Source organism: Dasypus novemcinctus, chromosome 14 (assembly GCF_030445035.2).
Source record: "Dasypus novemcinctus isolate mDasNov1 chromosome 14, mDasNov1.1.hap2, whole genome shotgun sequence".
Classification (NCBI taxonomy): Eukaryota; Metazoa; Chordata; class Mammalia; order Cingulata; family Dasypodidae; genus Dasypus; species Dasypus novemcinctus.
In genome coordinates this window covers 11,771,216-11,799,038 of record NC_080686.1, presented here as the reverse complement: position 1 = coordinate 11,799,038, position 27,823 = coordinate 11,771,216, and the positions used below count along the sequence as shown (strand labels likewise).

Genomic DNA, 27,823 nt, shown 5'->3' with positions numbered 1-27,823 from the left:
GAAATGTGAATTAATAGAGAAGACTTACAAGTGGTTATCATAACTCTGTACCATGCGTTTAAGATGTTAAAGGAAAAGTTGAGCATGTTCAATGGAAATATGAAAGGTATAAAAAAGACCCAAATGAACTTCTGAGAGACAGAAAACATCCGAGATGGAGAAAGCATTGGATAAGATTAAAGGAAAATTAGACATTGATGTAGAAAATAATAGTAACCTTGATGATGTAATAATAGCAACACAGAGAAAAAAGATGAAGAGAGCATCAGCAAGCTGAAGGACAATTTCAAGCAGTATAAATTCTCTAATATAGCTGTAATTGGAGACAAATATATTAAGAGAGAGGGTGGACAAATGAAAAAATTGAGGAAACAATAGTACTAAGAACTGCAACAAAGTCTATATGAAAGGAAGCTTAGTAAAAACATGCCGGGACCATCAAATAAAATTGCTGAAAACCAGAGATAGAGAGAAATCTTAAAAGAAGTCGGAGAAAAAAGACGTGCTCAGAGGGACTAAGATAAGGATCACAGCAAATTTCTCTTGATGCACAAAAAGAAAGACTGATATACAAAATGAAACAAAAAGAAGACAGCAGTACCACATGTTTTGATAAACAAAAAGAAAGCAGTGGTACATGTTTAAAGCACTGGGAGGAAAAAAATTGCCAACCTCCATCTCTATATCTAACAAAATGTTTCTCAAATATGAAGGTGAAATAAAAAATTTTTCATATAGACAAAAGTTGAAATAATTCATTAATAGCAGACCTTTACAATGAGAAATATTAAGGACGTCATTCACATGGAAGGAAAAATAATACCAGGTGGAAGAATGCACCTACACAAAGTAATGGAGAGCAATGGAAATGGTAACTATGCAGGCGAATAAGATGGACATTTAAAATTTATTTAGATAGATAACTAAATGGTAGCAATATACAGTGGCCTTATAATGTATGTAGAATTAAAATAATCAACAAAATGACATAAAAACCAGGAGGGAAAAAAATTGAAGGACATTATTGTAAGATTTTTATACTTTTCATGAGGTTGTATATCACTTAAAAGAGAACTGTGATAAGGTGAAGATGTACATTTTAAACCCTAAAGCAAACATTAAAATGACAAAAGCTCATAGTTAATAAGTCAATGAAATCATGAAGAAGAAATCCAATAAAAATGAAAGCATGAATAAAAATGGGAATTTTAGGACAGTGAATTTATCGTACATGATATGCGATGGAGGTTACATGACATTATCCATTTGTCAATACACATAGAAATGTAAAACCCAAAGAGTGAAACCTAATGTTAACTATAGTCTTTAATTACTAATAAGGTGCCAATACTTAGTTTTACCACACTAATAGAAAATGTTAATAATAGAGAAAACTGTGTGTGGCAGGGAGGTGTATGTGAGCTCTGTACTTTTGTTCAATTTTCCTATAAACCTAAAACTCTTCTAAAATAAATTATATATTATAAAACATAACAATGAAAAATATATAATGGAATCATGAACATTACTCAGTTTATCCAAAAAAGAGACATATATAGGAAAAAAAGCAAAGAAAAAAGTAGATAAATAGAAAAGAAATAGAGTAAGCTCAATCATATAAATAATACCATTAAAAGTAAAACATCTAAATAAAAGGCAGAGATTTTCAGTTTAGATTAAAAGTTAAGATGCACTGCCTACAGTGAAGCCACTTTATGTACAAATGCAAAAACAGCTTTAAAGTAAAAAGATGAAAAAATATTTCATCCTAATCAAAAGAAGGCTGATATAACTATATTAATATCCAAAAAACAAATTTGGGAGCAATGAATATCACCAGCCCTAATAAGGCTCGTTTTCTAATCACAAAAGGATCAATTCATCAGTAGGATTTAATAATCCTAAACTGCTATGCACTTAGTGACAGAGCTTCAAAATATATGAAATAAAAGCTGAGAGAACCACAAGGTGCAATATACAAATCCATAATTATAGCCAGAAATTACAATACTGCATTGGTAATAATTGATTGAACAAATAGCCAAAAAAAAAATTTGAAAGAAACCCAAATACCACCAATATGCAATATACTCATACATTGGAATGTGCAATATACTCATACATTGAAATGCTACTCGGCAATAAAAAAAATAATGGGCCATCGATACACTCAGCATATTTCGAAATAATTATGCTGATATAAATTAGCCAAAAAAAGCACAGTACCTATGGCATTATTCTATTTACATGAAACTCTTGAAAACTCAAATTAATCTCTGGGGCAGAAAGCTGATCCACAACTAAGGATGGGAGTATGGTAAAGAGGAAGCAGGGATGATAAAGGGTAAAAAAGAAACTTTCAAAGTGATTTTGGTGATGGACTCATTACTATATGCATATGTCAAAAATCACATTGTATGCTTTAAATATTTGCAGTTTACTGGGTGACAATTATGCCACAATAATGCTGTTAAAATTTTTCTGTTGTAGGAAAGTGAAATCTGTTATATGTTATCTTAGAATGAAGTGATGACTTTCCTACTTGTTTCATGTATGTAAGAGGGGAGACTATTTGCTTCTTTACCCATTTCACATTTGCTACCTGACATATAATTTCTCTGTCTCCTAAATCATTTCCACCACTCTACAATTGGATTCCACCACAGATGAGATGCATGGGCTCTGGCAATGTGTACCTTGGTGTTTCAGTTTCCTAATCTACAGAATTAAGGTGATAAAGGTACCCCAGGTTTGCTTTTGGTCTTGAGTATTAATGGGTTAAGTATGGTGACTATATGTAGTGTTTGGAGTGATGTTTTGCAGAGGTGAGCTGTCAAATGCATACTTCTTAATTTTTAACATTGCCATTTAAACAGGAAAAATATCCTTACTATATGTTTCTTTCAAATGACTATCCCATTTCTCTGCTTTCCTTTATTTCAAAGCCTTTCAAGAGTGTTGGCTGTAAATTCCTATATTACTTCCTCATTTTCCCTTTCATTTCAACCCACTCCATTAAACAGGCTGTCATGCCCATGTCTGTGCCAACTCTGTACTCCTAAATATCAGCCAATGACGTCTATGTTCCCAGATTCCCTGTTTCCTTCTTTGTCCTCATCATATTTGATAGCTCAGAGCCATATGAGGCTGTTAATCATTTCCTCCTTCTTAAAACACGCTCTTGGTTTTCCCCTTTACTCACTGACTTTATTCTCCATTTAATTTGCCAAATTTTCCTTCTGTTTCCAATCTCTAAATATTGAAATATCTTAGCAGAGTCTTTGGTTCCAGTGTCTTGTTTCTATATATCCACTCACTAGATGTCCTTATGTAACATCACAACTCACTCATAACTAACAACTTCCAAAGTTATATCTTCAGGCTTGATATTTTCTGTGAGATTCAAACTCCTATATCAGAACAAACCGATAACGTAAAATTTCATTTCCGATGTGTATGAGACATCTCAAACTGCACATGTCTAAAAGAGATCACCCGTCCTGCACCCTACCCCCTTACTATTTTCTTTGTCAAGACAAACTCCAGGATAAATCTAGGTGGCACAATAGTCACAGCCTCATTTCTGGTCACATTTCTGGTTTCCCCACGTTCACTCACATTGCCTGAATCTGTTCTTTTTTTTTTTTTCTTTCTTTCTTTTTTTTTTAAAATTTAAATTATTTATTTATTTTTTTTAAATTACATTAAAAAAAAATATGAGGTCCCATTCAACCCCACCGCCCCCGCCCCCCACTCCCCCCACAGCAACACTCTCTCCCATCATCATGACACATCCATTGCACCTGGTAAGTTCATCTCTGAGCATCACTGCACCCCATAGTCAATGGTCCACATCATAGCCCAGACTCTCTCACGTTCCATCCAGTGGGCCCTGGGGGGATCTACAGTGTCCCATAATTGTCCGTGAAGCACTATCCAGGACAACTCCAAGTCCCGAAAACGCCTCCACATCTCATCTCTTCCTCCCGTTCCCCACACCCAGCAGCCCCCATGGCTACCGTTCCCACACCCATTCCACATTTTCTCTGTGGACATTGGATTGGTTGTGTCCATTGCACACCTATGAATCTGTTCTTTATATTTCAGCCAGAGGCCAAAACATACACAGATCACATCACTAGCCCAGTACAAGCTTTCTTGGTTTCCTAATTGATTTGGAATATAATTTAAACTCCTTCCTGAACTATAGGAATCTAAATGATCTAACCCATAGCTAGCTCCCTCACCTGATCTCTCACCCTTTCACTTCAGCTTCTGCCTTCAAAGTATCTTGCGCTCTTTACTGTTCTTACCATGCAATAGACTCATCCCTCCCTCATGAGCTTCGAACTTGCTATGTTTTTCTTCATAGAACGCTTTCCCCCAGACTTTTGCACAGCTCACTCCCTTACTGCACATTCTCCAAAACACTTTTTTTTTAAGATGCATAAATCACACAAAATGTTACATTAAAAAATATGGGCTGTCCCTATACCCCATTCCCCACAAACCCCCACTCCTTCCATCTCAACAACTCCTTTCATTAGTGTGATACATTCATTGCATTTGGTGACTATGTCTTGAAGCACTGCTGCACCACATGGATTATAGTTTACATTATGGTTCACACTCTCTCCCAGTCCATTCAGTGGATTATGGCAGGATATATAATGTCCTGCATCTGTCTTGTAAAACTACTCTTGTAAAACAACTCCAACTGCTGCCACCTTCCCCTTCCCTTGGTTTATATCCAGCCAATCAGTTGCAATTGCACTATCTTATATCACAATTGTATTTATTTATTTTTATCATTTTCCCTCAACAAATTGTGTCTTTTTATTGGGAAAGTAATGATTCTTTATCTACTTCAATTCAAAATTATTGCAATAAACAGCACATTATTTTTTTACAGAAAGCATAAAAATAAACTTTTATTTTTAAAAAAGTGGTTTGTGTAATGCTATTGTAATCCAGGAAGAAATAAATTCTAACTAAATAAATGTTATGAAAATCAATGTCTCAATAAATTCATAGTTATTTAGTTAATAAATATTGTACAAATACATGTCAAAATTACTCTTAGACTCTTGGAAAAATAAACATTATTGCGCATGGTAGGAAAGGAGAACCACTGCTAACTATTTAGTATATTCAATGTCCTATTGGTGACATTACAAAAAATTAGTTAAGTGAGACCAAGAATCTGAAAAACCTTGTATCATGCCCAAGTTTTCACGGAAGATCTGGAATTAAAATACATGGCTTCATGGTTCCTAAGGTGTCTCCATTTTTAATTCAGTAGCCTAGACATCATTCTACATCGTTAAATTCTCTGCCTTCAAGTTTCTTAAAATATAGTTAGGTGTCTACACATCTATATTGATATTGATACTGATAGCTTTATTATTTATATATTATCTATCATCCATATAGCTATATCTATGTATATGTCTATCTAACATTTAGGAATTAATTATAAATAAATAATACTCTCCAGGGATTCACAGAAGGCTTAGAGCAGAGGAAGATTTTGAAAGTAAACTGGTGACGGAGTAAAAAATCAATAGCAGCACTATACACAAAGGATTTTCAGAAAAGTGTTCTAAATGTGTTTGCAGTAATTAGTAAATTGGCAAGCAATAAGACGTGGATAGAACACTATGTTTTGGGGGAAGGGAAAAAGGAATATAGGTAAAGAGAGAGATTCCACATAAGTGGGGTCAAATTATAAATAACTTGGAGTGCCACTCTAAGAAGATTAAATTAGACAATGATCAGGAGCAGAGCAATGCGAGTTTGTTAGAAACACATAAAAGGGAAATTTACTGGGAGACAAACTAAAGATAAATAATTTTGGTTTGCAGGCACTCGCTTTAATAGTCCAAATGAGAGATTAAAACACAACAAGCAAAAATTAAACCTGTGACATTAGGATATAGAAATTGATTTAGAAATAATTGTGGAAGATCTGGCCCTGTTTCATTCAGGATATTAATGTTAGAAGTTTGCAATAATTAACAAGCTGTAGCTCAGTTTCCCCTGATATGCCCTGGGGAAAGACTAACCCCATGCCCCATAAGCCTACACGTCCAAGGGCATGGTGCTTCCCCACTGGTTAAATAAAGAAACCACATAAAGACAGGAGTAACGGGAAATGGAAACCTTCCCTACCTACATATCAGAGGGAGATAAAATCCCTACAGAACAAAGAAACATCTGCTCCTGCAGCATTCCAAGAAACCATAACTCCCTAACCCACTGTCCTCTAGTCACTGTCAGGGATAGTTTTCACCTCTAGGGCTTCCTATTGGCCCCTACACTTCACTCGGACCCTCAACCCCCTCCCACCAACTATCATTCCCCCGCATAGGAAAGTTCTGTATAAATCCAAATCCCCCCTTCCAGGAGTGCGCTGAAGTCTCTCTTCAGACCCTGTCATGCTGGTGGGGGGGCTGAAGTCTGTTCTTCAGAACCCCTCCATTGGGAGAGCTTCTCAATAAATTCTTTCTTTGTCTATAGTCATTTCAGTCTCCATGTCCCAGTAAGTGCCATGTTTTCTCCAATGACTGGTTTCTGTATTTGTTGGGAGCAGGGCAAGGTCCCTAAATTAAATATTCTTATCTGATAAAGAGTAATAAAAATGAGTTAGTTCAATATGTTAACTTAAGAAGCTATTGAAAGTTATTATTGACATGATGTTCAAATGGCTTGGTATAACAAGTATTTTTTTTAATATGTAAGTCATTATTCTTCTCCACACAGATTCAGAAACAATTTAGAGATAGATAAAAAGCCTGGGCAAGACATGAGTGAGAGACTAGATAATGGCCAGGAGAATGACTCCAAGGAATGAGCCATCCAGGTGGATGGAAACATCCTTACTCAGGAAGAGATGTGTCGTGTTGGTAATAATATGTGAGTGGGTTAGAAGGGCAGTGGTGGAAACCAAGAAAAGTGATTCAAGATCAAGATGCGGCTAATTAATGTTTGTAGTTTGTTTTCCCATCATGATGCTGATATATAAACAAGAAATTGCAAACAAGAAAGGTACAGGCTGGTAAAGGAGATGCAGTAAAGTACCACTGAATGTGTGACACAAGATCAACGAGCCCAGGTAGGAGGGATGTAGGTGACTACCACTGCTATTCCCTCTGCATACTCCAACCTCAGCAGGACAGAATCTACTAAGATCACAAGTCCAGGTACCACTGTCTAAAGATTTGGGAGCCTTTTTCTAAAAACAAAAGCATATCCATTTAAAACCTCCCACTCACTCATCATATTTACATTTTCTTCTTCAGTTCAGGAAACAAAATAACAACAAAACAACCTAGCAGGTCATCAAGGTAGATGAATAATGACAGTATTTTCAGTTACTAAAGCATTTTTTGTAGCATGAACAGTGTTTCTGGGTGAAAACACTAAACGTTGTAGACCAACTAAGAGAAAAAAGAATAAAATAAAGTACTCAAGGAAAAGGTTTTTTTTTATAAAGGATAAAGTTTTATCATAAAATCCTTGTGGTCCTCATTGAAATAGTAAAATAAGAATAAAATAACTATTAAATATTATTAAAACATTTAAAATTATTAATTTACATATCTAAAATGAAGTATAATATATATTATTAAAATTTTATGTTTGATATTGATGATGACAGATAATGCTGACAATAGGAATTTTATGTTATTTTAGTCCAGTTTTTAAGTTTGTTTTTATTTTAGAAAAGTTTTAAAAAAATTTTTATATTATATAGAATAATTTAAGTTCACAGAAATGTCACAAAGCTAGTGGAGAGTTCCTGAATACCCCACAATCATTTCCCCCTATTTATAATACCTTATGTTATCATGAACCATTTGCCACAACTAAAGCGCTAACATTGGTACATCACTTTTAACTATTAACTAAACTCCACACTTTATTCTCATTTCCTTAGCTGTTACCTAATTCCTTTTACTGTCTCAGGATGCCATGCAGGATACCTCATTATAGCTAGTCATGTCTCCTTTGGCTTCTCTCTCTTTCTCTCTTTTTTTTTAAAGATTTATTTATTTATTTATTTATTTATTTCTCTCCCCTCCCCCCCCCCACCCCAGTCGTTGTTCTCTGTGTCTATTTGCTATGTCTTCTTTGTCTGCTTCTGTTGTTGTCAGCGGCACAGGAATCTGTGTTTCTTTTTGTTGTGTCAGCTCTCCGTGTGTGCGGTGCCATTCCTGGGCAGGCTGCACTTTCTTTCATGCTGGGCGGCTCTCCTTAAGGGGTGCACTCCTTGTGTGTGGGGCTCCCCTATGCGGGGGACACCCCGACATGGCACAGCACTCCTTGTGTGCATCAGCACTGCGCATGGGCCAGCTCCACACGGGTCAAGGAGGCCCGGGGTCTGAACTGCGGACCTCCCATGTGGTAGACAGACACCCTAACCGCTGGGCCAAGTTTGCTTCCCTCCTTTTGTTTCTCTTGGCTGTGACAAGAGTCTGTGTTTTGATGAACCTAAGAGTTTTGAGTAGTATTAGTCAGATGTGTTGCCACATATCACTCAATTGGAATTTGTATGTTGTTTTTCTCATGGGTAGACTGGGGTTATAGGTCTCTCAAGGGAAGACAACAGAGATAAAGTGCCATATTCATCACATCACAAGGAGGGTGCATGAGGTCAACATGGGGTAGCATTGTTGTTACTCTTTTTTTTTTTTTTTTAGTATTTAGAAAATTTTAATAGCATGCTGAAATATTTTCAAAGTCTTTTTTGTTTCACTTAAAGTTATAGGCAAGCAGAGACTACAAGAATGTACAACAAAAATGCAAACCAACAATATAATTGCACAAATGAAAAAAAACATAAAATCCAAGAAGTAGTCAATAGAAGTAACCCTGATAAAATAAAATAGCCTGACAGATACTATCTCTAATTAGAGGTCCAAATGCAGTATGGAATCCTCTTTTTTGAATGATTTTAGCAAGTTTACTGGGAGAGAATCTAAGCACCAGGAATCTAAGTGAATAATACTGTGGATGGAGTTGTTACTCTTGACCAGCTGGCTAAGGTAGTGTTGGTCAGGTTTCTCTACCACCAAGTTACTCTTTCCCCCATTTCCACACTGTGTTCTTTGGAAAGGAGTGACTCTAAGAGCCCATTATTAGGAGGCATGGAGTTATTCTCCCCTTCCATTTTATCTCTTCTCCACCACTTATTTATTCATTCAATCACTTATTTATATCAGGATGGTTATAACTCAGTACTATATCATTTATCTTTTTGCCCTAATTGTTTCTGTTCTTTCATTTGACTCCTATGTCCCTTTGACATACCTCTGTATTATGGTTTTTGAGCACTTCCTTATTTCTTGGCACTATAAGGTATTCAGTATCACCTTTTATATTCTCTGCCTAAGCTCTAGAATTAGTCAGTTTCCCAAAAAGACTTAATTCCATTTATTGGAAGTGGCATGATACACCAAGATCTGGTTACTATGTCTATTCATAGTTACTGGATGCCTTTGCTTCATTGCCCTCTCAGTGGACAAAGCTAGGAAATGTGTGTGTGCAAATTAACCCATATATACACACACATCTATAATTAATGGATGTGATTAATGGTTATCTATTATTGTTATAGGTTCCTAAGTCCATTTATATCTATTTTAAGATAAATAAGAATTTATACTGATATCTCCAAGTCAGATTACGTTCCAGAGGGTTCATTCCAGCCTCTCCTACTTGCTTGTCTGGAGTCTCTTAATCCACTAGTGAAGTATTTAGCACTGGCCACAAGCCATCCACTTACTTATTTATACAATTGCCAGTATCATATATAGTGGCCTCAGAATTGTTGACACATACTACACAGAAATCAGTTTATCAGCAACAGTTCTTAAGTGCATGTTGCTAGCCTTTAGTATTACAATCTCCACTCATTTACAAAGTTAGTTAGGTCAGCACCTTTTCCCTCAAATACTTCATTAAGGTTATGTCATATATTTGCAATGCAGATAGATTCTTTTGTCTCACTCTGCATTCCGTCCTGAAATAATGCATCTTCCTAATTTAAGTTTTGTTTTAAATTTGCATATATTAACGTTCGCTTTTTGCAAGGTCAAGTTCTTTGAATTTTGATAAATACACAGTGTCATGAATTCCACCATAGTATCTGTGGTAGATTGATTTATGTACCAAAGAATAAACAAAACCAAACCATGTCCTTAATCTTAATCCCCCATTCCTGAGAGAACCCATTGTACATAAGACCCTTCAAAGATGTTAGTTATTAAACTAAGGTGTGGTTAACAGAATCGTGAGCATACTTAATCCTCATACCGGAGGCCTTCTAAAAGAGAAAGACACAGGGAGGAGCTGATGCCAGAAGTCAACAGAGCATGGGAGAAAAGGAGAGGACATCACCATGAGACACGAAAACAAAGGAATTCAAGGATTACTGGCCAGCCAGATGCTACTGATTCCAGAAGGAAGCAAGTCTTCCCATCTCTGAAACCCTGAGCCAATACATTCCTGTTTTTAGGCCATCTCATTATGTGGTATTTGTCATAGCAGCCAGGAAAATAAGAAAGTATCAGACAGAATAGTTCCATCATCATAAAACATTCCCTGTGCTTCACCTTTCCATCCTTCTTCCCTGTCCCACTCTTGTTGGCAACCACTGATCTATTTATTATCTCAATAGCTATGTATTTTCTAGAATGTTAAATAAATGGTATCATGCAGTATGCCATCTTTATAGACTTTTATCATTTAGTAATATGTTTTTAAGATTTATCCATGCTGTTTTTTGGATTGGATGGTATACCATTGTTGATTTAATTTCCTTTTCCTTAATGAAGAAAAAAATTGAACCACCTTTCATATGCTTATTTGGCCTTGGTATATCTTCCTTGGTGTGGTATCTTTTCAAATCTTTGCCCATTTAATCATTGGATTGTTTGGTTGTTGTTTTTGAATTATAAGCTTTCTTTGTACATTATGGAGGCAAGTCCTTTTCCAGATATGTGTACTGCAAATATTTTCCTTCAGTCTCTACCATGTCTTTTTATATTTTTAAAAGTGTCTTTTACAGAGCAGTTTTTAATTGTACTAAAGACCAACTTACCAATTTTTTGCTTTCATGCATTGCGCTTTTGTTGTAGCAAAGCACCATCTATCCCAAGTTCATGTAGATTTTCTCCTGTTCTGTTTTTGAAATAATATAGTTTTGAATTTCATGTTTATCTCTACGGTTCCATTGTATTAATTTTTGTGTAAAAGTCTGTGTGGAGGTTAATTTTTTGCTTATGGAGATGCAATTGTTTCAGTAAAATTTTTGAAACAACTATCCTTTCTATTGAATTATCTTTATAATGTTAAAAAATCAGTGGATTATATGGGAAGTGGACTTGGCCCAATGGATAGGGCATCTGCCTACCACATGGGAGGTCCGTGGTTCAAACCCCAGGTCTCCTTGACCCGTGTAGAGCTGGCCCATGTGCAGTGCTGATGTGTGCAAGGAGTGCCATGTGATGCAGGGGTGTCCCCTGCATAGGGGTGTCCACCGCATAGGGGAGCCCCATGCACAAGGAGTGTGTGCACCCCATAAGGAGAGGCACCCAGCGTGAAAGAAAGTGCATTCTGCCCAAGAATGGCACCACACACACAGGGAGTTGACACAACAAGATGACACAACAAAAAGAAACACAGATTCCCGGTGCCGCTGATAAAGATAGAAGCAGTCACAGATGAATATACAGCGAATGGACACAGAAGAGCAGACAACTGGGGGGTGGGGTGAGAAGGGGAGAGAAATAAATTTAAAAAAATAAAAATAAAAAATCTAAAAAAAATTAACCATCTTTAAAAAAATAAGTGGTTTATATTTCTATGGGTCTATTTCTGAGATATATTTTTTGGAATAATACCTGGTATTAGTCAGCATTTTCAAAGGAAATAAATCTGGCAGATAGATAGGTAGACAGACAGATGGACAGAATGTAAACATCATGAGATTATTATAAGAATTTGCTCATGTGACTGTATGGATGAGCAAGTGCAAATTCGGTAGGGTCAGCCATAAGCTGGGGACTCCAAAGAAGGTTTTCATTGAAATTCCTCAAGAGAAGCCAGCTGGCTGAAGAAGAGATGGAAATTTTTCTTCTGATTGGTGAAATCATCACTTCTTATTATAAAGCCTTCAACTGACTGGATGAGACTTCGTTCTTGGTTGAAGGCAATCTTTTCGGTAGATTGGTAGATTATAGGTATAATCATCCATAGATGCCATCAATTTACTGATAATTTAAGCCCACATAATATCCTCATAGAAAAAATCAGGCCAGTGTTTGCTTGATTAAATAACTGAGCACCACAATCTAATCAAGATGACATGTGACCCTAACCATCACAGATCTCTATTCTGATTCATTAATTGGTATGCCTATTCTGTTGGCAATACTATGATTGTCTTGATTATAATGGCTTTGAAGTTAGTCTTGAATCAGGTAATATGAGTCCAACTTTTTTCTTCTTTTTCAGAATAGTGTTGGTTATTCTAAGTCTTTGTCTTCCATGTAAAATATGAAGTCAGTTGGTTGATACCTGCAAAATAACTTACATTTTAATTGGGATTGCATTGAATCTATAGATCAACCAGGGAATAATTTATTTCTTACCCATATTAAGTCTTCCAATCCATGAACACAGACTATTTTTTATTTATGTAAATTTTTGATTTCCTTTATCAACATTTTATAATTTTCCACATATGGATGTTGTGCATATTTTTTCATATTTATACATAAGTAGTTCTTTGTATATATATATATATACTATTATAAACAGTATCTTTAATTTCTTATTTATTTAATTAGAAATTTCACTTTTTAATAACTGGTATATAGCAAAACAAGTGGCATTTTATCCAACAAAATTGCTAGTTACACTTACTAGTTTCAGGTGGGTTTTTTCATGCATGTTTTGGGGTTTTGTACATAAATAATGATACCATCTGCAAAAATAAAATTTTCATATTTTCCTTTTAGTCTGTGCACATTTTCTTTCTTTACTCTTGTCTTATTGCAATAGCAAGTTTGAATAGGGGTGGAGAAAGAAGATATTCTTTTCTTAGTTACAATTTTGGGGGGGAAGATTTCAATCTATTTGAAGTGTGCTGTTTTAATTGCCAAATACTTGGGGACTTTCCAGCTATCATTCTATCTTACTGTTCTTTTGCTGGAAAACATACTTTTATGATTTCTATTCTTTTAAATTTGGTAAAGTTTGTTTTGTGACCTTGAATGTACTCTATCTTTTAACTGTTTCATGTGAGTTTAAGAAGAACATACATTCTGCTGATGCATGGACTTTATAGGAAGGAGTATCATATAAATATCAATAGATCAAGTTGAATGATAGTACAGTCTAGGACAACTATATGCCTAATATTTTCTCCTTGTTTTATCAATTATTGAAAGAGAGATGTTGAAGTCCACACCTAAAATAGTGTATTTGTCTATTTCTTCTTTCAGTTTTATCAATTTTACTTCATATATATAATTTTTTTAATTTTTAAAGATGCTTAGAGGATCCTCACATGCCGCATTCCCCCCATCTCTCACACTTTCCCATGTGAACAACTTCCCTCATTATTGAGGTACATTCGTTGCAATTGATGAACACATTTTGGAGATCTGTCAGAAAGCATGGATTACAGTTTATATTGCACGTTACACTCTCTCCCAACCAATTCCATCAGTTATGGCAAGATATATAATAGCCTGTATCTGTCATTGCAATATCATTCAGGACAATTCCCAAGTCCCCAAAATGCCCCCATATTACACCTGTTTTATCCTCTCCCTTCCCCCAGAACCTCCAGTGTCCACTGTCTCCACATCAATGATGTAATTTCTCCAATTGCTAAATCACAATAAATCTATAGTAGAATATCAGTAAATCTCTTTTAGTCAATAGTTCATTACCCAATCCTGAGGATACTGGGATGGTGATGTCCACTCCACCTCTCATTGAGAGGGGGTTTTGATCCCATAGGGCCAATGGATGAGACTGCCTTGCTTGCAGTTGTAGACTCTCTCAGTTCCTTGGTTTGATGGTTGTCCATCAGCACCTCCTTGTTAGTTGTTGTGGGTGAGAACAATAAACTGGAGAGTATATGTTGCAACTTGGTTGAGAATCAGGGTCAAGTTGTCACATGGACAGCCCAAAGTTTTAATTTCTTGGACATATACCTACCAACTCTAGTACTAATTATAGGTTCAAATAGAAGGACAAAAGAGCCATGTGTAGGGAAATCACAACTGAGTCCACTCTGTCACCCTGGAGAGCATAAATTTCAAAGTAGGGCCCACTGGCAAGGCACTAACTCCAGAGCCATCTCCCCTGACTGTAGTGTCTGGATGTCTCCAGAGCCCTCAGGAGCCACACCATTTAGGGTAGTATCTACTTTGGCAGTCAATGAAATCCTGCTGAGACATGCATAAGGGTAACCTCTGGAATGAACTTCTGACTCACTTTGAAGTCTTTTACCTATATAAGCTCATTTCTCTTTACCTTTTCCCACTTTTGGTCAAGGTATTTTTCCAGTTGCATTGCTAGTTGGTGCTTGGTCGTAATCCCTCAGTGCCAGGGAGGCCCATCCCCAAGAGTCCCACACTAGGGGGAAGGTAACATATGCTGAGCTCATCTTAGAGAGAGGCCACACTGGAGCAACAAAGAGGCTCTAAGAAAGTTAACTCTTAGGCACCTTATAACACTATGCAAAGTTTCAATTTCAAGTGTAAAGTTTCATAAGTAAAGTCATCAATATCAAGGGCCCATTAATGCCTTATACATTTTAATGCTCATTTATTCATACATACATGTTTCGGATTCTTGTCTTCTTGGATAATTGACTTTATCATTAGGTAATGCTTGATTTTTCCCCAATAATCTTCATTATTACGAAGCCTTCTATATCTAAAATAAATATAGCTTCTCTACCATTCTTTCAATTAGTGTTAGCAGAGAATATCTTTCTCCATAGCTTTACTGTTGATCTTTCGAAGTTTTATTTGTACTATGGGTTTCCTGAAGAATCATACATTTGTGTCTTGATTTTTTTTAATCCAATTTGACAATACTTTTTTACAATTGGTGTACCTAAACCATTCACTTTTAATGGAGTAATGATATTTGAGTTAAAATCTACCATAATTTTAACTGCGTCCTATTCATTGTATTTTCTTTGTTGCCCCCTTTCCCTTTCGCTTTCTCTGGTTTTAATTTAGGATTTTATATTCTATTTTGCCTCTTTTCTTGATACATCATTTTTACTTCTTTTTAAAACTTTTTATGTGCTCCCTTAGGGGCCACACTCTTCCCTAAATCACCTGAAAATAAAAATATTCTGTTTCATGTGTAATGGTGTAATGCAGGTTCCTAACAGAGTATTCCCAATCCCTCCTTTCCACCCTGTGTAAAATGGAGGTCATTCTTTGACTTATCCATATGTTACAGTAAGTCTCTATATTGTTACTATTATTGCTTTAAACAAGCATCTATCTTTTTAAAGAAAGAATTAAAAAAATATATTTTACCTTCATTTAAATGTTCCCTCATGCTCTCCTTTTTTCATGTAGATCCAATTCCCCTCTCTCTGAAACACTTTTAACATTTCTTACAGGTCAGGTCTGCTGAGAATTTCTGTGTAAAGTATTTGTGTCTGGTGAAGAGTTTCCCCTGGAAGCCAAGCCTTTCTTAGGGGAAAGAATATGGTCATCTTTCATGATAGCTACCCTTCTCCTTCTCCTGCAGGACCACAAGGAAAATTCTCTCTTAATTATGGGGTTCTGTAGGGGAAAATGCACAATGGTAGTGAATCCAAGAGTTTCTCACTTTCACACTAGTCTACACTAGTAGACTTCCAGCAGTTTGTCAAAATTGCTAGGTATGTAATAGAATCTTTTGATGAGTGAAAGATTGTGATGTCAATGGAATTTAATTTACCACCATTGTTCATTTACGACTGTTTTATCCCATCTATAAAATGTTATTTTTCTCCTCCGGCTAGAAAACAAATAAATGCTCAAGAACGAATGAAGGGGTAAGGTCATCCAAGTGGTGATGTAACACATACCCTGGAAAAGTCTCCTCCCAGAATCGGTTCATCAAAGGACAAATCCCAGGTGTTTGGATCTCTGGAAAATGATAGAGATGGAAGAAGGGCTCCATAAATGCTGAGTAAAATTAAAGCCACCTAAACAAAGTGGGGAATTTGTGTGCGGGACACACTTGTCCAGCTCCCTCCCCACCACATGGTCCTGTGCAGCCTGGGGGTCACACAGGGGCAGCCTGGTCTTCCTCCTCCTGCCAAAATCCAACCAGGAGCCGCTCACCGCAGCGAGAGAGGGCCCCACTCATGTACAGGCACAGGGACCCAAGTCCTCAGCCACCCAGGTGGAGCACCAGCCGCTGAGGAGTGCCACGTTCAAAAGAACGCTGGGGAGAAGGGAAGCGCCTGTGGCTGGAAGGCTGGCAAGGGTGCCTCCATTCAACGCAGTCTGTTTGCAGGACCACCGAAACACAAAACGGATTTTGTGGATTGATGCAATGTGGCTCCTCAGGATAGGATACCCTGAAAGGTAAAAAACTAGAGGCAGAAAAGTTTCACGGAAAATAAAAGATGTGGGGACTGAACTCCTATAAGACAGTATGGGTCCAAGTGCTGAAAGGTATAATTCAAATATACCTATAATTCAAACACAAACTCAATCAGGGAGAGAATGAAAACAAATCATACAAACAGCCAAACTGCAAATCCTGAAGCCAAGGGGGAAACCATCATTTTTAAAGACTCTTTTATACTTTCTTCCAAGCTCTTTCAGGATTGTTGGTAAACTATATACATAAAAAACAACCAAGTACACTCATTCAATTCTGTTTCAAACAATAATCAATATGTGTTATTATTAAAGTTTGACAGATAGATATTTTAATGTTATCAATTATACATTAAGTGACTTCCCTTGAGCCACAAAGCTTGTGAAAGGCAGAACCAAGATTAAGGAATAGCTCTTTTGACCTCAAATGTGCAAATACTGTCCAAAATGCATTGTTAATAAAAAATGTTCAGAAATATTTGATTAGTATAGTGGAGTTCCCAAATATGTTTTCTTAATTTTTTTGTGTTTTTTTGTGTTTGTTTCTTTGTTTTTATCTGAAATTGGGAGATGAGGAAAGGAAAGAAAATGATGAACTTCCTTATGTATTATTTTAAGAAGGAATATTTGATTTTCCCCAGTCAGAATCTGTGGACCATAAAATTTTGTTGCTAATTCAAAATATGGTACTACCCAAAACTGTATGGTAAAGAAAGGGTCAACGAGCTGGAATCAAAATGCCAGCTTACACAATTTCATAAATTTTGCATATGGTCATTATTTTTGTTATTACTAATAATTAATCATCCTAGTAAGATATAAAAAATTAAAAAAACAGACAAATCATAGAAAATACTGCACAAAAACAAACAGAACTGATCAAGAGCTACAGAGAAAGAACAGGTAAAAGGAAACTTTTTACTGGAGGTGAAACAACTGCATGCAAAAAAGGTAATAATAAAAATTGTACTGCATATCTAGGGCAAGAATCAGATGAAGAAGAAAGAAGAAAATATGAGCAATTATATCTTGGCTAGTCTACAGATCCAGAATAAGTTGAAGTGTGCATCAAAGAAAAACGTTAATGAAAAGCCTATTGATGATAAAACTCTAGGCACCAGGGAGAAACTGACCTCCAGAATAAACACACACAAATAATCAGATAGCCAGATACCAGCAAAAATTACAAGTAATCCTAAGAAACAGGAAGATATAGTTCAATCAAGGGAACAAATTCCAAACTTCAGAGGAGAGACATCATTTTTAACAGCTAATCAAACAAGTTCAAACAAATCTCCTAAATTAACTCAGAGCAGGTGAAGGAAAATATGAAGAGAAATAAATTAATGGTAGATATAGAGCTAAAGCATATTTGGAAAAGAATATGTGAGCATAAAGAATAATTTGAAAATTTAAAAAGAAGCATACAGAAATTATGAGGATGAAAGATGTAATAATGAAGATTAAAAATACACTCAAGGCACGCAACAACAGATTCGAACACAGAGAAGAAACAAAATCAGCAAACTAGAACACAGGAAAATTGAAATCACACAATCTGAAGAAAGGGTAGAGAAAAAAATTGAGCAGTGTCACAGGGATATGCACAGCCCTAAGCATGCAAACCTATGTATCATAGGTATTTCAGAAGAAGAGAAAGTAAAAGGAGTAGAAATAATATTTGAGAAAATAATGGCCAGAAAGTTCTCAATTCTTCTCAAAATCATAAACATATGTGTCCAAGAAAAGCAACATACTCCAAATAGAATAAACCCTAATAGACCTACTCTGAGAGACATACTAATCAGAATGTCCAGTGCCAAGGATAAAGAGAGAACTATAAAAACAGCAAGAAAAAAGTGATTTGTCACATACAGGGGATCCTTAAGAAGTCTAAGTGCTGATTTCTCATCAGAAACTTTGGAGGTAAAATAGCAGTTGTACAATATACTAAGGTACTGAAAGAGAAAAACTGCTAGCCAAAAATTCTTTTCTGGTAAAACTATCCTTCAAAAATTAGGGGCAATTTAAAATATTCACTCCAAACAGAATCAGAAAGCTTGTCAACAAAAATCATCTGCCCTACAAGTACTACTAGGGAAGTTCTTTAGAATGAAAGGAAAAGACAGGATAGAATGACTTGGAGTAGTCTGAGGAACTGAAGATCTTCAGTAAAGGTAACTAATGGGCAAAAGCAAAACCCAACAGCAGTATATCCTTAATATATAAATCTACTCTTTAATTCCTGTAAGAGTCAGAATACAATTGAAAAGGAAAAAAAGTCATATTTCCTGATAACAGACTAGCAAAATAGAAATAGGTGATATGGGACAAAAGCAATATAAGTAGGTAAAGGGAGGGATTTGGGAGCAGAGAAAGTGCATGCTATTGAAAATAAGTTTGAATCTTTTCATATTAGTAGATTACAGATGTAGGTTGTGTAATACAAACCACAAGGTAGCCACAAAGAAAATTTTTATGATAAACAGAAGCAGGAATGAGAAACAGATCAGACAGATACACCACAAAACATCAACTATAAAGAAAAAGATGCTGCCACAAAGGAACAGAGAGACAAAAGAGATACGATGTATAAAAATCAAAGTATAAAATAGCTGAAATAAGTATTGCCTTTACAGTAATGAAACTGAATATTGATAGATTAAACTTGCGAATTAAAAGACAAGACTGGCAAAATGGATAATAAAGCATGATTCAACTGTGTGTTGTCATAAGAAGCTCATCTTATTCACAAAGACATAAATAGATTGAAAATGAAAGGTTGTAAATAGTAACCAAATAGTAACCAAGAAAGACCTGGGGAATTTCTACTAGTATTGAACAAGAGAGATTTCAAGTCAAAAGCTGTTACAGATAGAAAAGTGTTATTTCTGTTTGGGGCTGATCTATCCCGGTCATGGCATGATGTTCGACCACAACGATTGTAAAGTCTTCAGATTCTGTAAATCAAAATGTCACAAAAACTTTAAAAAGAAGCGAAATCCTCGCAAGGTCAGGTGGACTAAAGCATTCCGGAAAGTAGCTGCTAAAGAGCTTACAGTGGATAATTCATTTGAATTTGAAAAATGTAGAAATGAACCTGTCAAGTATCAGCGAGAGCTATGGAATAAAATTATTGATGCAATGAAGAGAGTTGAAGAAATTAAACAGAAACGCCAAGCCAAATTTATAATGAACAAGTTAAAAAAGAGTAAAGAACTCCAGAAAGTTCAAGACATCAAAGAAGTCAAGCAGAACATCCACCTTATGCAGGCTCCACTTACAGGCAAAGGAAAGCTGCTGGAAGGAAAAACGGTGATACAGCAATTACAACAGGATGTGGACATGGAAGATATTTCTTAAAAATCTCATCGTCACCTTTCTACATGTGCATTTGGAAATATCTGAAGGCTTGGAAATTCTAAATTATTGATTTATTTTTTACATAAGGTCACTCAAATGAAAGGCGATTAAAAACACTTCTCTTTTACATTGCTACCTATAAAACATCCAATGTTATGCATGGTAGATTTTATCTCCACTTCAAACCTTCCCTGATAAATTGTATCATGTAAATCTTGAAAATTTTGAGTGTAATTATGGAAGTGAATTGTGGGCATAAAATGGTCATATCATCTGCATAATGGCCATAGGCAGCACATACGTAATAACTAATGACAAAATGCTCCCTTTACATATAGACTAAGGAACTAACAATCTGTATGGCAATTGTTCTCAAATGATACTTTTATTTTAAGGTTTCCTGTTTTGGCTTACTGTCACCTTAGATGAGTGTTTTGGCCCTCGAGATTGAAGCCTGATTGTGTTGGGCTGTTCTGACCTGGTGTAAGTGTGCTGTTCTGATAGCCATTTCTGGATGTTATGGGTGAGAGTTGAATAATCTTTTCCTGAAATGGTACTAAACTCTATTAATTTCCACTAATTCGAGATTCCTTGTGGAACAAGCTTTATTTTTCCAGCCTGGCACTAATTTAGATGCAGAGGAATCCCAGTGCCTTTTAAAAATTGTTGTGTTGTTTTCTTTACAAAAGCTTCTGTTGATTTTGGAAAAAGAGTTTATGGGTAGAGCATCAGTTAATTATTTTCACATGAAATAAAATCATTTCTAAAGTAAAAAAAAAAAAGCTGTTACAGAGACAGAGAATAACACTATATATTAATAAAAGGGTAAAACCACCATGAAGAACTGACGATCAAATACTTATGTACCTAACCACAGTCCTCCCAAAATATGTGAGGCAAACACCGGCAAAACTGAAGCAAGAAATAGACACATCTGCAATAATATTTGGAGACTTCAAAATACCACTCTCATAATAGGTAGAAATTCTAGATGGACTATCAATAAGGAATACAGAACTTAAATAATTTGATAAATGAACTAGACCTAATAAGCATCTCTGGAACATTGCACCTCAAAACATCAGGGTATACATTCTTTTCAAGTGTGCATTGATCATTTACCAGTATAGACTACATGTTAGGTCACAAAACAAATTTCAACAAATTTTAAAAGATTGAAATTATACAAAAGATCTCTGATCATACTGGAATGAAGCTAGAAATAAATAACAGGCAGGAGACTGGAAAATCCTCAAATATATGGAAATTAAATAGCACAGGCTTAATCATGATTGAAAAAAGAGATTACAAGGGATATTATCTACACTAAACAAAGACAGGTTCTTAAGCTTTACTATGTCCCTGTGGGTGTGGCCCATTGTAAATAGGACCTTTTGGAGATCCTTTCTAAGTTAAGTTGTGGTCCATCTGAATTAGAGTGGGCCTTAAGCCATGCAACTGGAGGATTTATAAAGAGGAGTCAGAGGAAGCCATGGGTTGGAGCCAGAAGCCAAACTCAGCAGACACCAGAAAAGAAGATACAAGGAGAGAGAGATAGCCATGTGACAGGAGGCAGAGGTGCAAACCAAGGAACCCCAAGATAGAGACAAGGCAGCAGGAAAACACTACTGACTCGGGGGGGAAAGCATAGTCTTGCCAACATCTTGATTCTGGACTCACAGCTTTCAAAAGCAGGAGTTAATAAGTTCCTGTTGTTACAGCAATCCATTGTGAGGCATTTGGCATAGCAGATTGGCAAACTAAGACAGAATGTTGCAAGAAAACAAGGAAGTCTGGGAAGTGGATGTGGCTCAAGTGATAGGGCTTCCACCTACCATATGGAGGACCCCAGTTCAATCCCTGGGGTCTCCTGGTGAAAATGAAAAAGAGAAAGCATGCCCATGTGGTGAGCCAGTGCCCGCACGGAGAGCCAGTGCTCACACAAGTGAGTTACGCAGTAAGATGACAACGCAACAAGAGAGACGAAGGGGAGAGTCAAGGTGAAGCACAGCAGAAACGAGGAACTGAGGTGGTGCAGGTGATAGGGAACCTCTCTCTACATCAGGTCCCTAGAGGAGGAAAAATGAGAAGAGAAGACAAAAAGAGAAATAGATACAAGATTGCACAGTGAATAGACACAGACAGCAAAAACAGAAGGGCAGCAGGGGGGAGGAGGGGTAGAGAGAGGGGAAAAATAAGGAAGTCTACTTTAATCTCATCATGAAGGAACTACAAAAAATGTAGCAATTCTACCAGATATCTGGAAACAAATTTAAAAAAAGTCAGTGCTGTTAAAAAATGTATAGGCAAACCACAGAAAAGAAGAAAGTATTCTGAAAATGCATTTTCCTACAGAAAGCATCTGGAATATGTATTTCAGTCTTCTACACATTATTATAAAAATAATAAATAATCCATAAAAATGGACAAATGATATAGACACTTCATAAATATAGGAATGGCAAATAAGCATGTGGAAAAGTACCAACCCTTATTAATCATCAGGGAAATGAAAGGTAATTATGAGATGTCATTCTACAGGCTCCAGCATGGTTAAAATTAAAAGCGCTGATAAGGCTATTTGTTGGCAAAGATCTGCAGCAACCAGAACTCCCATCGATTTTTGATCAGAGTGAAATGACACAAAAGCTTTGGAAAAAGGTTGACAGTTTCTTATGAAATCACACATGGAACACCTCTATGGTTGAGAAATTGTATGCCTAGTATTTGTCCAAGAGAAATGTTAACATGTGTAGAAAGGGGTTTGTTCAAGTCTGTCATATCAGCTGTATTCTTTATAATCAATCACTGGAAACAGCATAGGTGTTCAACAGGAGAATGGATTAAAATGTTGTGAAACAAAAGGATATTAGGGACATAAGAAACATTGAACTATAGACTGTAAGCTCTATATCAATGTAAAATATCTTGAACTTAATAATTAGTTAAGGTTGTTACATGAGTGACTATCCTTATCCTTAGAAAATGTACATAAAAGTATGTGTTTGAGGAACATATGTATGCAACCTACTCAAAGATTTAGGAAATAGACAAATATATAGGAAGATGATGATGACAATAGATACAGATAGATCAATAGATCAATAGATCGATAGATCAATAGTTAGGTAGGTAGATAGATGATTGATAGATAGATAGATAGATAGATAGATAGATAGATAGATAGATAGATAGATAGATAGAATCATATGGCAAATGTAGCAATATATTAAAAGTTGGTGGATTTGGGTATCTGAGTGGAGGGTATGTTTAAGTTCTCTGCATGGGGTTTGTATTATTTTTGCAAATGTCCTGCAGGTTTGAAATTATGTTTAAAAAAAGTTTTAAAAAAGGCAGTACCACATTTCTATAGTGCACTGCTACCCTGCAGTAAACAGCAATAGCATGAATGACGTGCAAACACAATTTGCTCAGTGAAAGAAGCCTTACTCATACAGTATACAATGCATATTTCAATTTACACGAAGCCATAGAACAGATATAACTAATCTGCTGTGAGAAAAATCAAATCTGGGGTTGTCTCTGTCAGGTGGAGATTTAGTGGGAAAAGCATGAGGGACTTTCTCAGTAATGGAAGTTAGCTATCTCTTGATAAGATGTAGGTTTCTTGTGGATATGTGGATTTGCACCATCATATAGGTGCAAGATTTGTGCATTTTCACTGTATGGAAATTGTATCTCTGAAATAAAGGAAATATAATCAGCTATTGAACTGTAGTTTATGATAAGCAAGCTGAAATTTAAGAGTGAAGTCTACTGATAACTGCAACTGAATCTGAAATGTATCAAAATAAGTAAAGGATTGAGGGATGGATAGAATTGTTCTTATCACAACGTTTTAATTTTAGATTTGAAGTGGTGCTTATACTTCTAAATACTGTATATGTTTAAAATGTTTCATGATAAAATTTTGGAGTAAAAATTAATATAAGAATAGGCTATTATCCATTAAATCCAATTAACTTTTGCACAAAGACTGATAGAAGTTTCAGTGAGACAGAATGCATAGATAGCTTTGAATTTAGAGATACTTCATTAATAGGAAAAATCATGCACAAGAACATTTAACATATTTAAAGCCAAGAAATGAACCAGAAAAAAGAGCCTTAGCAATGAACTTTACTATACATCAATTTAAAATGACACAGCATCACAAAGGATTTAAACAAGCTAGAATCGCATTACAATTATCAAAAACTCATTGCTTCAATCCTTTGCTTTCTTAATCTTCACAATAAATGTCTGAGATTGGTGGTATTATTATCCTTATCTTACAGAGACTGAAAGATAAGACATTGTGTCCCTGATAAAAACTACCCTGTTAAAAGTAGAAACCAAGAGAAAAGAGCTGGGAAATAGGAGAAAAGCCAGAAAGCTCTAACAATAAGAAATGCCCATGCATCATATCAAATGCTAAAGTTTGACATTTTTTTAAAGTCTGACATTTTTTTCAAGTCTGACATTTTTTTCAACAGCTTCAAACACCAGTATTGTTTTTCATACCATTTTACCATAAAAAGTGTTTTTGTTTTAAGTCACAAATTATCATTGGTAAGATTATTTGCTAGCTTCAATCACGATTGAACTGACTTTATGTGCATTCCATTGACAACTGTTAAGGATTTATATGGGAAGTTGAATGTCATCAAATTTAATATTCTTTCTATCATTTTTCCTAGAGTTTTAATTTCTCTCCTTGGTGAAAGATGGCCTTTGGGCCAGTATCTAAGGATTTGGGGTGCACTGGGACCGAGGCTTCAGCACTAGGGAACACAGGCGAATTAGAGTCAATATCTCAGTAGAAGAAAGCAAGGATGGATTTGTGAATCTGACCTAGGGATCAGATTTCTATACTATTTTGTAAATATACTATTTTGTAAATATACTATTTTGTAAATAGTATAGAAGGAAGTTACCTTTTATGAAGGAATTGCAATTCAACTTTGGGACAGAGAGGGGGACGTGCAGGGAAAGTTTCCAGTTCTGAGCATTATTATGCTACGTGCACAAAAAATGGAAAATTTGACAATTTAAAGTCTCATAACTGGTTAATTTTTGTATTTAGGTTAAAAGACCCACTCACCTCCTCCTATCCCCTTTTAACTGCAAGTTGGTTCTTCAGTAGCCTAAATTTTGCATCTTATCTGTGCAAAACATTTTATGTGTGGAAACTTACTTGGAATTTCACAATTATACAAAAATTGTATTGTTATAGAAACTGTATGAAAAATAACCAAGATGCTAAACACAGAAAAATTTTAAAAACACAATTTTTAATTTTGGTCCAAATTTTGATTTATACCTAGGATATTCACTTAAGAGCTCCTGTTTCAAAGTGGAGGAAAAGAGATCAGACAATCAAATTGCCTAGTTTCTTGAATTAATTTATTTGTGTGAGGGACGAAACGGGGTCCCTGCTATGGGACGAGCGGGGTCCCTGTTGCGGGACGAGCGGGGTCCCTGTTAAGGGACGAGTGGGGTCCCATTGTGGGACGAGAGGGGTCCCTGGGGTGGGGAAGAAAGCCTCGTACGGCCACTGAGGCTTCCCTCGGGGGCTCCGAAGGCGTGGAGGGCGCACAACCCAGGAAGGAGTCGCGGAGAGAGGCTGATGGCACAAGTCTGGTCTATTGTGGAAGGGGATACAGATTTATAGGATTGGGGAGTGGTGTGGCGGGTTCTGATTGGCTAGGGCAAATGCTGTTTCCATATAAGGCAATGTTCTGGCATTGGGCTAGTGATTGGCCAGTAGAGTATGTGCTAACTCTTGATAGGCTGACACTGTTACTAAGCTGATAGGTGGTTGTAAGCTGTTGCTGGGCAAACAGCGTACTAAGAGATTAGGTTTAAGGGAGGGGAGAGGGGAAGTGAGAGCTGGGCTAGGCGGGAGATAGGAAGGGGGAGGGCGGTGCCGGCTAGCCGTTAGCAGCAAAGGCCCAGTCAGGCGTGGTCACCTTGTCCAGGCCCAGTGGGCAGAGGCGGTGTCACCTCTTGCCGCACTGTTTGCCACTGAGGCAAGCCGGGTGCCCCTCCTCCCACATCTGTGCCATGTTATTTCATCACTTTTTAGAGCAATAGTCCTTCTTGCTTATTCTATGCTTGTAAAACCATCTCTGGGAATATCACACACATAGATATTATTTCAAATCAATTTCATTTAATTTATTTAAGTACTTAACTATGAGAAATAATCCAATATTTGTAAAATATCCAAAATAATGTGATTTTCTTATCTTTTGTCCCTAGGAATTCTATGACTATTTTCAAAAGCTTTCATTTCAACAGAAGGATTTAAATTATTTTAAAACAATTTTATATTCCTTTATCCTCATCTTTCTTCCAAGATACAATTTAAGTCTCTAGTCTAAATTGCTTCATGATATATGTACCATAGAAATAATTTCTGAGATTGACATATCAACAAATTTTCTTTCAAATTTCTTTCCAAACACTCTCAATATTTTCTACTGTGACAGAGCATATGTTTTCTTCTTAAAAGTTTCTAATTAAAAAATAATGAATAAACTTATATTGTTATATATCCACCAAAATTAAAATGTTACCCATTAAAATATTTTAAAACACTGTTTTCAGAAAAGATACTGAAATAACATTTCGGTTTATTATTTTCATTTAAATAGTATGCCCGCAATAGTACTTCTTCAGGAAACCAAAGTAAAGGGTTGCGTGACTTCTATTTTTTAATAAAGAGTGTATTCTTACTTGACTTAAAATTATTGAATTTGCCTCATTTGATTTTTTAATTATTTCAAGAAGTATCAATAAACATAGAATAGATTATCTCTTAGAATATAATAAATAAAAACAAGCCATCCCTTGTCCAAAGAATGTGGAATCAAATATGATGGAAAATCACTTCTGTCATTAATAGCATTTGCTATGAAACTTAAAAAATTTTATGGTAATAAGGTGTCAGAGAGGAGCATAGTCCATCTGTCCATCCCATGCGGTAAAATAGGCCATGGAAGGAAAAGAAAGGTCTGGAGAGGATGGTGGGAATCGCAGTCTGTGCTTCCAGAGAGGGGTGGACCAGCAAAGAGGCTGTGGGCTGTGGGCTGTAGGCTGTGAGCTGAGGCAACACTGATTCATGTAGAAATGATTAGCCTTCTTCTGCCAGTTGGGGAAAGAAAGTTTTCCATACACGCTTCTTGGAGCATTTCCAGCAAGGCGGCCTCAATTCAGCATCAAGTACTATTGATTGTTGAGCAGTATCTCCCTCTCCTAATGTTTGTCAGAAAATGTGTCCTATGGTCTGGCATGTGTAACACACCACAGAGATATCTGGGAACTTAGGTTAGATAAAATTACTTCGCAAGAAAATCAAAGGCTTGCTTGAAAACATTGGAACCTCTAATTTAGAAGTATTGTAACAATTAATGGAAAATGTAAATAGCTGTCTCTACATCATTTTATCCTTTTAAAAATAGTTATCTCTGCATCATCTATCTTCCTGACTACATATATTTCTATTTTCTAAAGTACTTTTCAGGCTGTGGGCAAAGACTGCGACCACCAATGGCTCAGATCTCCTGCCTGGTCTCTCCAGAACATATTCATTCCAAAAGCACCAAGAAATCAAGTTTATTTTGCTAGCGACTCCCTCTTAACCTCCTACAATCTTCTCAACACAGTGCTCCAGGGAGCTAACAACAGACAACTTTCATTTCCTATGCCAAATCCAACCTGTGATCCTGAAATGTTTCTAGCTAAATGTGGGAATAGCCACAGGGTATTGAAGATGGTGTTCCCAGTTTCAAGAAGCTTGTTATTTAGTTGGCTGG

The 27,823-nt window shown here is 36.1% G+C and overlaps 1 pseudogene; it reads left to right on the top strand.

The window, feature by feature from the left end:
* Positions 1–154: 154 nt before the first annotated feature.
* Positions 155–20,100, top strand: LOC101430367 (probable ribosome biogenesis protein RLP24 pseudogene; annotated as a pseudogene).
* Positions 20,101–27,823: the final 7,723 nt, after the last annotated feature.